At 35.1% G+C, this 12,144-nt stretch overlaps 1 long non-coding RNA gene across 3 annotated transcripts; it reads left to right on the top strand.

Moving 5' to 3' along the window:
• The first annotated feature begins 1,940 nt into the window (after positions 1-1,940).
• LOC127710419 (uncharacterized) lies at positions 1,941-11,300 on the top strand. 3 transcript variants are annotated; one of them, XR_007986179.1, is made up of 5 exons: positions 1,941-2,367; positions 3,363-4,712; positions 5,186-5,321; positions 10,051-10,389; positions 11,196-11,300. It is a non-coding gene; the product is annotated as an uncharacterized LOC127710419 (long non-coding RNA). The 3 variants fall into 3 exon arrangements; XR_007986178.1 differs by having other exon boundaries at positions 3,363-5,321; XR_007986180.1 differs by lacking the exons at positions 5,186-5,321; positions 10,051-10,389; positions 11,196-11,300 and adding an exon at positions 5,390-5,443 and having other exon boundaries at positions 3,363-4,370.
• The last annotated feature ends 844 nt before the right edge of the window (positions 11,301-12,144 follow it).

Here is a 12,144-nt window from a genome sequence, read left to right as displayed (position 1 = left end):
ATAATATTCTAAAAGCTATATGTCACTGGATGGGCCTATCTCCGTGAATTGATCATGCTTCAAATATTTGTCCCTGGATCTTACACGCATTCTACATGCAACCATTGCAATCTATAACCGATCTTTTTCCAGTCCTTGGAATGGAAGAATAGTATTTAAAATTACCTTCATAATTGGTATTAAAAAATGTTTCCTCCTTATCACAACGATAAAACTCCTTTGAAACTACACGCCATTTTCGAGTAGGAGGGCAGATCGTATAAAATTTTGCATCCCCCCTCTTTTTGAAGAGTTTTTTTGGGGAAAAATATTCATTAACACGTAAATGGCTATCGAGCCTGAATCCCATGGCAACAATTCGTTTTAATGTACCTGTATCTGACATACAAATTCAACTGACATCTGCTGCATGTGTTAATTTTCTGAAAATCAAATATAGTATCACGCCACTATTTGATTGGCATATTGAAAAGTAAAAGTAAAGTTTTATTGGTCAGCATTTAACCTTTGACATATTATAAGCATTTCGTGAATTAAATACGTAAATTCGTAAAAGGCGTGCTATATATATAATTTGTACGATTGCACGTGCTTGTCTGTCTATTTATATTTATATTGGGTTATATTGTTAAATGACCATCTATCTAAAAGGCAGTCGTCGGAAGTTTACTTGCTGGATAATGAGCTGGCATTTAGTTTAAAATACGCACATAATGCTTATAACGAGTCCATACATTGTTTTTTTGTTGTTTTTTTTTGTTTACTTAATGTTATTTGGATATACGTTTTAGTAACTATGATATATACACACAATAAGAGTTTGGGTCAAATCGGTAAACACGAATGTGAAAGTTGGTGGCCTTTTAAATTATCACATAGATATAAGGAAAGCAACGCATAGAATTGTAATATAAATGAGGGAGCAAATATCTTCCTATGAAGTTCCTTAGTGTAGAAAAGTCAAATGTTTTAATACTATTGCAAGATGAGAGAGTCTTAGATTGTATGTACTCTAAAAGATCTTTGGAATTTTTAAGTATCCACATCTGATTCACGCCACCTCTAGAATAGGCAGTTTCACAATAACTTTGGAGCCCGGCTTTGATTGCTGATAAAATAGATGTTAATAATTTAGAAAGAGGTTTCGTGGAGCACTTGGAAGACCCAGCAATATACCGTTGTTTGTAAAGAGTAGGTACTGTGACGCTTAATCTTGAGCCTTTTTAGTCCCATAGAATTGGCACAAAATAAAATAGCTATCTTTCAAATGACGCCATTACATGTAGTAATAACCTATCCGACACCATTTCATTTGGATGTCTATCAATGTAAAGCGATCGGAGATATAAGCTACGTAGCTATCTTTTAAATGACGTCATTAGTGATAACCTTCCCAACGCCATTTCATTTAGAATTCTCTAGATGGCATGATGTTTTTTTGACTGCCTAGATCTCTTTGGCGGCTATACGTTCATCCTGTTTTAATACTGAAATTTGCATGAATTATTTGCCACTGGATGTTCATTAAACAACACCAACATCAAATCAATCAATATAATTTTTTAGAGTGTGACTATCATATTGAATTTGTTTTTCTCATTTCGTTTATGTATTAACTTTTAATTATTGAACAATGAAAATGCTATATAAGAAAATTAAGTGAATCATTCAAATGTTTGTCTTTAAAAAAAAGGGAAAATTTAACAAATGAAACGTTCAGCACAGGTTATTCAAAGGCCTTCTAGAAATTAATTTCCAGTATAAAGCTCGACTTACATCCTTTGCTGAAACGAAAAGTATATTAAATTAATACATAGAGTCGGAACGAAATTCTATGACTAATTTATTTTTTGGTCATTCGGGAGTTTTTCAAACGGCGCTTTAGAAATTCGATGCAATTTACAGCAGATAAAAAGATACATTGTGTAAGTGTTTTATATCATCGGCACTTAAAGTTAACCAGCGAGAGACGTTAACCACCGAGGGTCGGTTTTTAGACACGCCCAGTGCAACTATGCACGCCTACTTTTGGAGCTCTTTAGTATGAAGATAAGAAAAGTATACAGAATTGAGGGACTGTCGACATTGTTTTATATTGTTCTTGGTTTACAGACGTTACCCGTAAATAAACTGGACCCCTGTTGTGTTTATTTATCGCTGCACTGAGCCTCCTGCACTACGATGGAATGGCGGACCAGTCTAAACATGGTAAACAGCTAAACAGCTGATTAAAGTAACCTGTAAGAAGAAATGAGTTAACTATTGTTTATATTAGAGACGAGAATGTCTCGTGTTTTGTTCTGCTCAGAAAAGCAGGAACCTTGGAGTTTATAGTTAGATTGTAATTCTTTCTTGAATCAAAACTGGGTAAATTTGATATAGGTAACAAACACTCCCCCTTTTTAAAAAATAACTCGAGAACCACACATCGGCAATCGCGCTCGCTGCACAAAGTAACAATAGTCAATAAGAAATAATTATTGTTACTTTCAAGAATCATTAATTGTCAAAACGTACCCCCCCCCCCCCCCCCCCCCCCCCCCGGACATCAAAGGAAGTTAAATGTATTGTTATCCCAAATTAGTTCAAATTATTATCATAATGACGTCTTGAAACCCTATTTTATGTGTTTTTTTTTGGCTTTGAAGTATTCTTACTGCAGAAAAAAACCATAACATAACCTTTTAAGAAGTCATAATTATTTGAACTACCCCTGAATATATTGCAGACAGGCTCTGATCTAAAAAATGTTTTAAGAGCAATCTTTGAAATGATTTTTTAGGTAATTTAATTATTATGTAATTAATATTAACATAGTTATAAACTTTCAAATTTATTGACCAATATGACCAACTCCTATGCTCTTTCCCATAAATGTCACAATATCATTATATTACAGTAAAATCCGATAGTTTGATGACATTCGTCATTGTTTATGCCTATTGACCTCAGCTCAGCCTAAACTGTAATTTATTAATTAATAAAAACCTAAGACATTAACCACCTGCAATGTGATTGCATCAAAATGACACCTAAGGCATATCATACTAATTGTGCAGGATGTGCCACCAAAATAAATACTGTCTTGTAAAATTAGATGATGATAGTTATAGCTACATGTAGTAATTATAATAACTGATGATAGATTTAAATCTGAGTAAAAGGTTGATTTATATGTGCTCATTCATGTTTTAATTAAAATATAAATTGAATCTTTTCTTTTATAATATTAAGATATTAAAATCACAATTATTTATTTGTTAACTAAAAATATTTTTTGTCCTTTTAAGAACATGACTGTACACAAATATTATACACTTGTAAATAATTTTAATAATTCTGTCATGTTTTTTTTTATGTAGCCCCAGAATGGTCAGAACAGTGGCAAAAGACTAATCCAGATTACCAAAAAATAGAAATTGTTCAGCTACCATTCATGCCATAAGCATGATAAGAAAAATTTTGCAGTTTCCAGAATTTGAGGTAGAGTATAGTCAGGAATAGTTTAAATATGCAGATGTTTAGTTTGCAATACACAATCATGTCCTTGATAGAAAAGTAGAGGAAACAAAAGAGTATGAAAATAGTTGAAAAAAGTAATCAATATTACCTAGTCATAAATAATGTAAATAGAAAAGAGAAAGGCAATGGTTACGACTTGGTTTTATTAATAGCTTTATCATTTGTCCATAATTTGGAATGAATCTTGACATTTTCATGTCACAATTTGATCTGAATGCATCCTCCTTTATAAAATAATATTATTTTCAGTCTACTGAAACAGGTATTTTTTTTGTTATAAAAAAGAACAATGAAACAATCGTTGAACAATTTTACCTAGCCTGTAAAGCTGATAGCTTGTTGATTTATAAAATTGATTAACTCATGGGTTAACAGGTAGTAAAATTTTATACTACAATCCTGGTACCTGATACAGCCTTCAAAATCTGAAGGTTAGTTTCAACCCAGTCCTGATAAATTTATCAATGAAAACTAATCAACAAACCAAATAAAAATTCACTGGGTAAAATGATAATATTTTAAGTAATAATACAATATTCATTCATACCATTTGTTGCATAAAATAGTTTTGTTACTTATCATATATACATATATGATTTACTCCTAATACTCTAACAGTATTGTATGGTAACCACTGACGGTAAGTATGGACAAATACTGTATATAGAGTGTGTATAGGAGTACTGTATTGTATGGTAACCACCGACGGTAGGTATGGACAAATACTGTATAAAGACTGTGTATAGGAGTACTGTATTGTATGGTAACCACCGACGGTAGGTATAGACAAATACTGTTGATATACGGTATATAGGAGTACTATATTGTATGTTAACCACCGACGGTAGGTATAGAAAAATACTGTTGATAGATAGTGCAAATGAGTACTATATTATATGTTAACCACCGACGGTAGGTAAAGACATATACTGCTGATAGACTGTGTAATGGAGCACTGTATTGTATGGTAACTACCAACGGTAGGTATGGACAAATACTGTATATATAGACTATGTATAGGAGTACTGTATTGTATGGTAACCACCGACGGTAGGTATGGACAAATACTGTATATAGACTGTGTGTAAGAGTACTGTATTGTATGGTAACCATCAACGGTAGGTATGGACAAATACTGTATATAGACTGTGTGTAGGAGTAATGTATTGTATGGTAACCACCGACTGTAGGTATGGACAAATACTGTATAAAGACTGTGTGTAGGAGTACTGTATTGTATGGTAACCACCGACTGTAGGTATGGACAAATACTGTATATAGACTGTGTATAGGAGTACTGTATTGTATGTTAACCACCGACGGTAGGTATGGACAAATACTGTATATAGACTGTATAGGAGTCTTGAATTTTATGTTAACCACTGACGGTAGGTATGGACAAATACTTATATAGACTGTGTATAGGAGTACTGTATTGTATGGTAACCACCGACAGTAAGTATGGACAAATACTGTATATAGACTGTGTAAAGGAGTACTGTATTGTATGGTAACCACCGACGGTAGGTATGGACAAATACTGTATATAGACTGTGTAAAGGAGTACTGTATTGTATGGTAACCACCGAAGGTAGGTATGGACAAATACTGTATATAGACTGTGTAAAGGAGTACTGTATTGTATGGTAACCACCGACGGTAGGTATGGACAAATACTGTATATAGACTGTGTAAAGGAGTACTGTATTGTATGGTAACCACCGACAGTAAGTATGGACAAATACTGTATATAGACTGTGTAAAGGAGTACTGTATTGTATGGTAACCACCGACGGTAGGTATAGACAATTACTGTTGATATACGGTATATAGGAGTACTATATTGTATGTAAACCACCGACGGTAGGTATAGACATATACTGTTGATAGACGGTATATAAGAGTACTATATGGTATGTAAACCACCGACAGTTAGTATGGACAAATACTGAATATAGACTGTGTAAAGTAGTACTGTATTGTATGGTAACCATCGACGGTAAGTATGGACAAATACTGTATATAGACTGTGGAAAGGAGTACTGTATTGTATGGTAACCACCGACGGTAGGTATGGACAAATACTGTATATAGACTGTGTAAAGGAGTACTGTATTGTATGGTAACCACCGACGGTAAGTATGGACAAATACTGTATATAGACTGTGTAAAGGAGTACTGTATTGTATGGTAACCACCGACGGTAGGTATAGACAAATACTGTATATAGACCGTGCATAGGAGTACTGTATTGTATGGTAACCACCGAAGGTAGGTATAGACAAATACTGTTGATATACGGTATATAGGAGTACTGTATTGTATGTTAACCATTGACGATAGGTATAGACATATACTGTTGATAGACGGTATATAAGAGTACTATATGGTATGTTAATCACCGATGGTAGGTATAGAAAAATACTTATATAGACTGTGTATAGGAGTACTGTATTGTATGGTAACCACCGAAAGTAAGTATGGACAAATGCTGTATATAGACTCTGTAAAGGAGTACTGTATTGTATGGTAACCACCGACGGTAGGAATGGACAAATACTGTGTAAAGGAGTACTGTATTGTATGGTAACCACCGACGGTAAGTATGGACAAATACTGTATATAGACTGTGTAAAGGAGTACTGTATTGTATGGTAACCACCGACGGTAGGTATAGACAAATACTGTATATAGACTGTGTATAGTACTATATTGTACGGTATCCAACGACGGTAGGTATGGACAAATACTGTATATCTAGACTGTGTATAGGAGTACTGTATTGTATGGTAACCACTGACGGTAAGTATGGACAAATACTGTAAATAAATTGTGTATAGGAGTACTGTATTGTATGGTAACCACCGACTGTAGGTATGGACAAATACTGTATATAGACTGTGTATAGGAGTACTGTATTGTATGGTAACCGCCGACGGTAGGTATAGACAAATACTGTTGATATACGGTATATAGGAGTTCTATATTGTATGTTAACTACCGACGGTAGGTATAGACATATACTGTTGATAGACGGTATATAAGAGTACTATATTGTATGTTAACTACCGATGGTAGGTATAGACATATACTGTTGATAGACGGTATTTAGGAGTACTGTATTGTATGTTAATCACCGACGGTAGGTATAGACATATACTGTTGATAGACCGTATATAAGAGTACTATATTGTATGTTAACCACCGACGGTAGGTATAGACATATATTGTTGATAGACGGTATATTAGAGTACTATATGGTATGTTAACCACCGACGGTAGATATAGAAAATTACTGTTGATAGACTGTGTAATGGAGCACTGTATGGTATGTTAACCACCGACGGTAGGTATAGACAAATACTGTTGATATACGGTACATAGGAGTACTATATTGTATGTTAACCACCGACGGTAGGTATAGACATATACTGTTGATAGATAGTGCATATGAGTACTATATTGTATGTTAACCACCGACGGTAGGTATAGACATATATTGTTGATAGACTGTGTAATGGAGCACTGTATTGTATATTAACCACCGACGGTAGGTATAGAAAAATACAATTTATATACGGTATATAGGAGTACTATATTGTATGTTAACCACCGACGGTAGGTATAGACATATACTGTTGATAGACGGTATATAAGAGTACTATATGGTATGTTAACCACCGACGGTAAGTATGGACAAATACTGTATATAGACTGTGTAAAGGAGTACTGTATTGTATGGTAACCACCGACGGTAGGTATAGACAAATACTGTATATAGACTGTGCAAAGGAGTACTGTATTGTATGGTAACCACCGAAGGTAGGTATAGACAAATACTGTTGATATACGGTATATAGGAGTACTGTATTGTATGTTAACCATTGACGATAGGTATAGACATATACTGTTGATAGACGGTATATAAGAGAACTATATGGTATGTTAATCACCGACGGTAGGTATAGAAAAATACTTATATAGACTGTGTATAGGAGTACTGTATTGTATGGTAACCACCGAAAGTAAGTATGGACAAATACTGTATATAGACTGTGTAAAGGAGTACTGTATTGTATGGTAACCACCGACGGTAAGTATGGACAAATACTGTATATAGACTCTGTAAAGGAGTACTGTATTGTATGGTAACCACCGACTGTAGGTATGGACAAATACTGTGTAAAGGAGTACTGTATTGTATGGTAACCACCGACGGTAAGTATGGACAAATACTGTATATCTAGACTGTGTATAGGAGTACTGTATTGTATGGTAACCACTGATGGTAAGTATGGACAAATACTGTAAATAGATTGTGTATAGGAGTACTGAATTGTATGGTAACCACCGACTGTAGGTATGGACAAATACTGTATATAGACTGTGTATAGGAGTACTGTATTGTATGGTAACCACCGACTGTAGGTATGGACAAATACTGTGTAAAGGAGTACTGTATTGTATGGTAACCACCGACGGTAAGTATGGACAAATACTGTATATCTAGACTGTGTATAGGAGTACTGTATTGTATGGTAACCACCGACGGTAAGTATGGACAAATACTGTATATCTAGACTGTGTATAGGAGTACTGTATTGTATGGTAACCACTGATGGTAAGTATGGACAAATACTGTAAATAGATTGTGTATAGGAGTACTGAATTGTATGGTAACCACCGACTGTAGGTATGGACAAATACTGTATATAGACTGTGTATAGGAGTACTGTATTGTATGGTAACCGCCGACGGTAGGTATAGACAAATACTGTTGATATACGGTATATAGGAGTTCTATATTGTATGTTAACTACCGACGGTAGGTATAGACATATACTGTTGATAGACGGTATATAAGAGTACTATATGGTATGTTAACGACCGACGGTAGGTATAGACATATACTGTTGATAGAGGGTATATAAGAGTACTATATGGTATGTTAACCACCGACGGTAAGTATGGACAAATACTGTATATAGACTGTGTGAAGGAGTACTGTATTGTATGTTAACCACCGACGGTAGGTATAGACAAATACTGTTGATATACGGTATATAGGAGTACTATATTGTATGTTAACTACCGATGGTAGGTATAGACATATACTGTTGATAGACGGTATTTAGGAGTACTGTATTGTATGTTAATCACCGACGGTAGGTATAGACATATACTGTTGATAGACGGTATATAAGAGTACTATATGGTATGTTAACCACCGACGGTAGGTATAGACATATATTGTTGATAGACGGTATATTAGAGTACTATATGGTATGTTATACACCGACGGTAGATATAGAAAAATACTGTTGATAGACTGTGTAATGGAGCACTGTATTGTATATTAACCACCGACGGTAGGTATAGACAAAATACTGTTGATATACGGTACATAGGAGTACTATATTGTATGTTAACCACCGACGGTAGGTATAAACATATACTGTTGATAGAGGGTATAGAAGAGTACTATATGGTATGTTAACCACCGACGGTAAGTATGGACAAATACTGTATATAGACTGTGTAAAGGAGTACTGTATTGTATGGTAACAACCGACTGTAGGTATGGACAAATACTGTATAAAGACTGTGTGTAGGAGTACTGTATTGTATGGTAACCACCGACTGTAGGTATGGACAAATACTGTATATAGACTGTGTATAGGAGTACTGTATTGTATGTTAACCACCGACGGTAGGTATGGACAAATACTGTATATAGACCTGTATAGGAGTCTTGAATTTTATGTTAACCACTGACGGTAGGTATGGACAAATACTTATATAGACTGTGTATAGGAGTGCTGTATTGTATGGTAACCACCGACAGTAAGTATGGACAAATACTGTATATAGACTGTGTAAAGGAGTACTGTATTGTATGGTAACCACCGACGGTAGGTATGGACAAATACTGAATATAGACTGTGTAAAGGAGTACTGTATTGTATGGTAACCACCGAAGGTAGGTATGGACAAATACTGTATATAGACTGTGTAAAGGAGTACTGTATTGTATAGTAACCACCGACGGTAGGTATGGACAAATACTGTATATAGACTGTGTAAAGGAGTACTGTATTGTATGGTAACCACCGACAGTAAGTATGGACAAATACTGTATATAAACTGTGTAAAGGAGTACTGTATTGTATGGTAACCACTGACGGTAGGTATAGACAATTACTGTTGATATACGGTATATAGGAGTACTATATTGTATGTTAACCACCGACGGTAGGTATAGACATATACTGTTGATAGACGGTATATAAGAGTACTATATGGTATGTAAACCACCGACAGTAAGTATGGACAAATACTGAATATAGACTGTGTAAAGTAGTACTGTATTGTATGGTAACCATCGACGGTAAGTATGGACAAATACTGTATAAAGACTGTGTAAAGGAGTACTGTATTGTATGGTAACCACCGACGGTAAGTATGGACAAATACTGTATATAGACTGTGTAAAGGAGTACTGTATTGTATCGTAACCACCGACGGTAGGTATAGACAAATACTGTATATAGACTGTGCATAGGAATACTGTATTGTATGGTAACCACCGAAGGTAGGTATGGACAAATACTGTTGATATACGGTATATAGGAGTACTGTATTGTATGTTAACCATTGACGATAGGTATAGACATATACTGTTGATAGACGGTATATAAGAGTACTATATGGTATGTTAATCACCGACGGTAGGTATAGAAAAATACTTATATAGACTGTGTATAGGAGTACTGTATTGTATGGTAACCACCGAAAGTAAGTATGGACAAATACTGTATATAGACTGTGTAAAGGAGTACTGTATTGTATGATAACCACCGACGGTAAGTATGGACAAATACTGTATATAGACTCTGTAAAGGAGTACTGTATTGTATGGTAACCACCGACGGTAGGTATGGACAAATACTGTGTAAAGGAGTACTGTATTGTATGGTAACCACCGACGGTAAGTATGGACAAATACTGTATATAGACTGTGTAAAGAGTACTGTATTGTATGGTAACCATCGACGGTAGGTATAGACAAATACTGTATTAGACTGTGTATAGGAGTACTATTTTGTACGGTATCCAACGACGGTAGGTATGGACTAATACTGTATATCTAGACTGTGTATAGGAGTACTGTATTGTATGGTAACCACTGACGGTAACTATGGACAAATACTGTAAATAGATTGTGTATAGGAGTACTGTATTGTATGGTAACCACCGACTGTAGGTATGGACAAATACTGTATATAGACTGTGTATAGGAGTACTATATTGTATGTTAACCACCGACGGTAGGTATAGACATATACTGTTGATAGACGGTATATAAGAGTACTATATTGTATGTTAACCACCGACGGTAGGTATAGAAAAATACTGTTGATAGACTGTGTAATGGAGCACTGTATTGTATGTTAACCACCGACGGTAGGTATAGACAAATACTGTTGATATACGGTATATAGGAGTACTATATTGTATGTAACCACCGACGGTAGGTATAGAAAAATACTGTTGATAGATAGTGCATATGAGTACTATATTGTATGTTAACCACCGACGGTAGGTATAGACAAATACTGTATATCTAGACTGTGTAAAGGAGTACTGTATTGTATAGTAACCACCGACGGTAGGTATGGACAAATACTGTATATAGACTGTGTAAAGGAGTACTGTATTGTATGGTAACCACCGACAGTAAGTATGGACAAATACTGTATATAAACTGTGTAAAGGAGTACTGTATTGTATGGTAACCACTGACGGTAGGTATAGACAATTACTGTTGATATACGGTATATAGGAGTACTATATTGTATGTTAACCACCGACGGTAGGTATAGACATATACTGTTGATAGACGGTATATAAGAGTACTATATGGTATGTAAACCACCGACAGTAAGTATGGACAAATACTGAATATAGACTGCGTAAAGTAGTACTGTATTGTATGGTAACCATCGACGGTAAGTATGGACAAATACTGTATAAAGACTGTGTAAAGGAGTACTGTATTGTATGGTAACCACCGACGGTAAGTATGGACAAATACTGTATATAGACTGTGTAAAGGAGTACTGTATTGTATCGTAACCACCGACGGTAGGTATAGACAAATACTGTATATAGACTGTGCATAGGAATACTGTATTGTATGGTAACCACCGAAGGTAGGTATGGACAAATACTGTTGATATACGGTATATAGGAGTACTGTATTGTATGTTAACCATTGACGATAGGTATAGACATATACTGTTGATAGACGGTATATAAGAGTACTATATGGTATGTTAATCACCGACGGTAGGTATAGAAAAATACTTATATAGACTGTGTATAGGAGTACTGTATTGTATGGTAACCACCGAAAGTAAGTATGGACAAATACTGTATATAGACTGTGTAAAGGAGTACTGTATTGTATGATAACCACCGACGGTAAGTATGGACAAATACTGTATATAGACTCTGTAAAGGAGTACTGTATTGTATGGTAACCACCGACGGTAGGTATGGACAAATACTGTGTAAAGGAGTACTGTATTGTATGGTAACCACCGACGGTAAGTATGGACA

Source organism: Mytilus californianus, unplaced genomic scaffold, assembly GCF_021869535.1.
Source record: "Mytilus californianus isolate M0D057914Y unplaced genomic scaffold, xbMytCali1.0.p SCAF_78, whole genome shotgun sequence".
Taxonomy (NCBI): domain Eukaryota; kingdom Metazoa; phylum Mollusca; class Bivalvia; order Mytilida; family Mytilidae; genus Mytilus; species Mytilus californianus.
The sequence above is the reverse complement of the archived record's forward strand: the minus strand, read 5'-3'. Positions and strand labels throughout refer to the sequence as shown.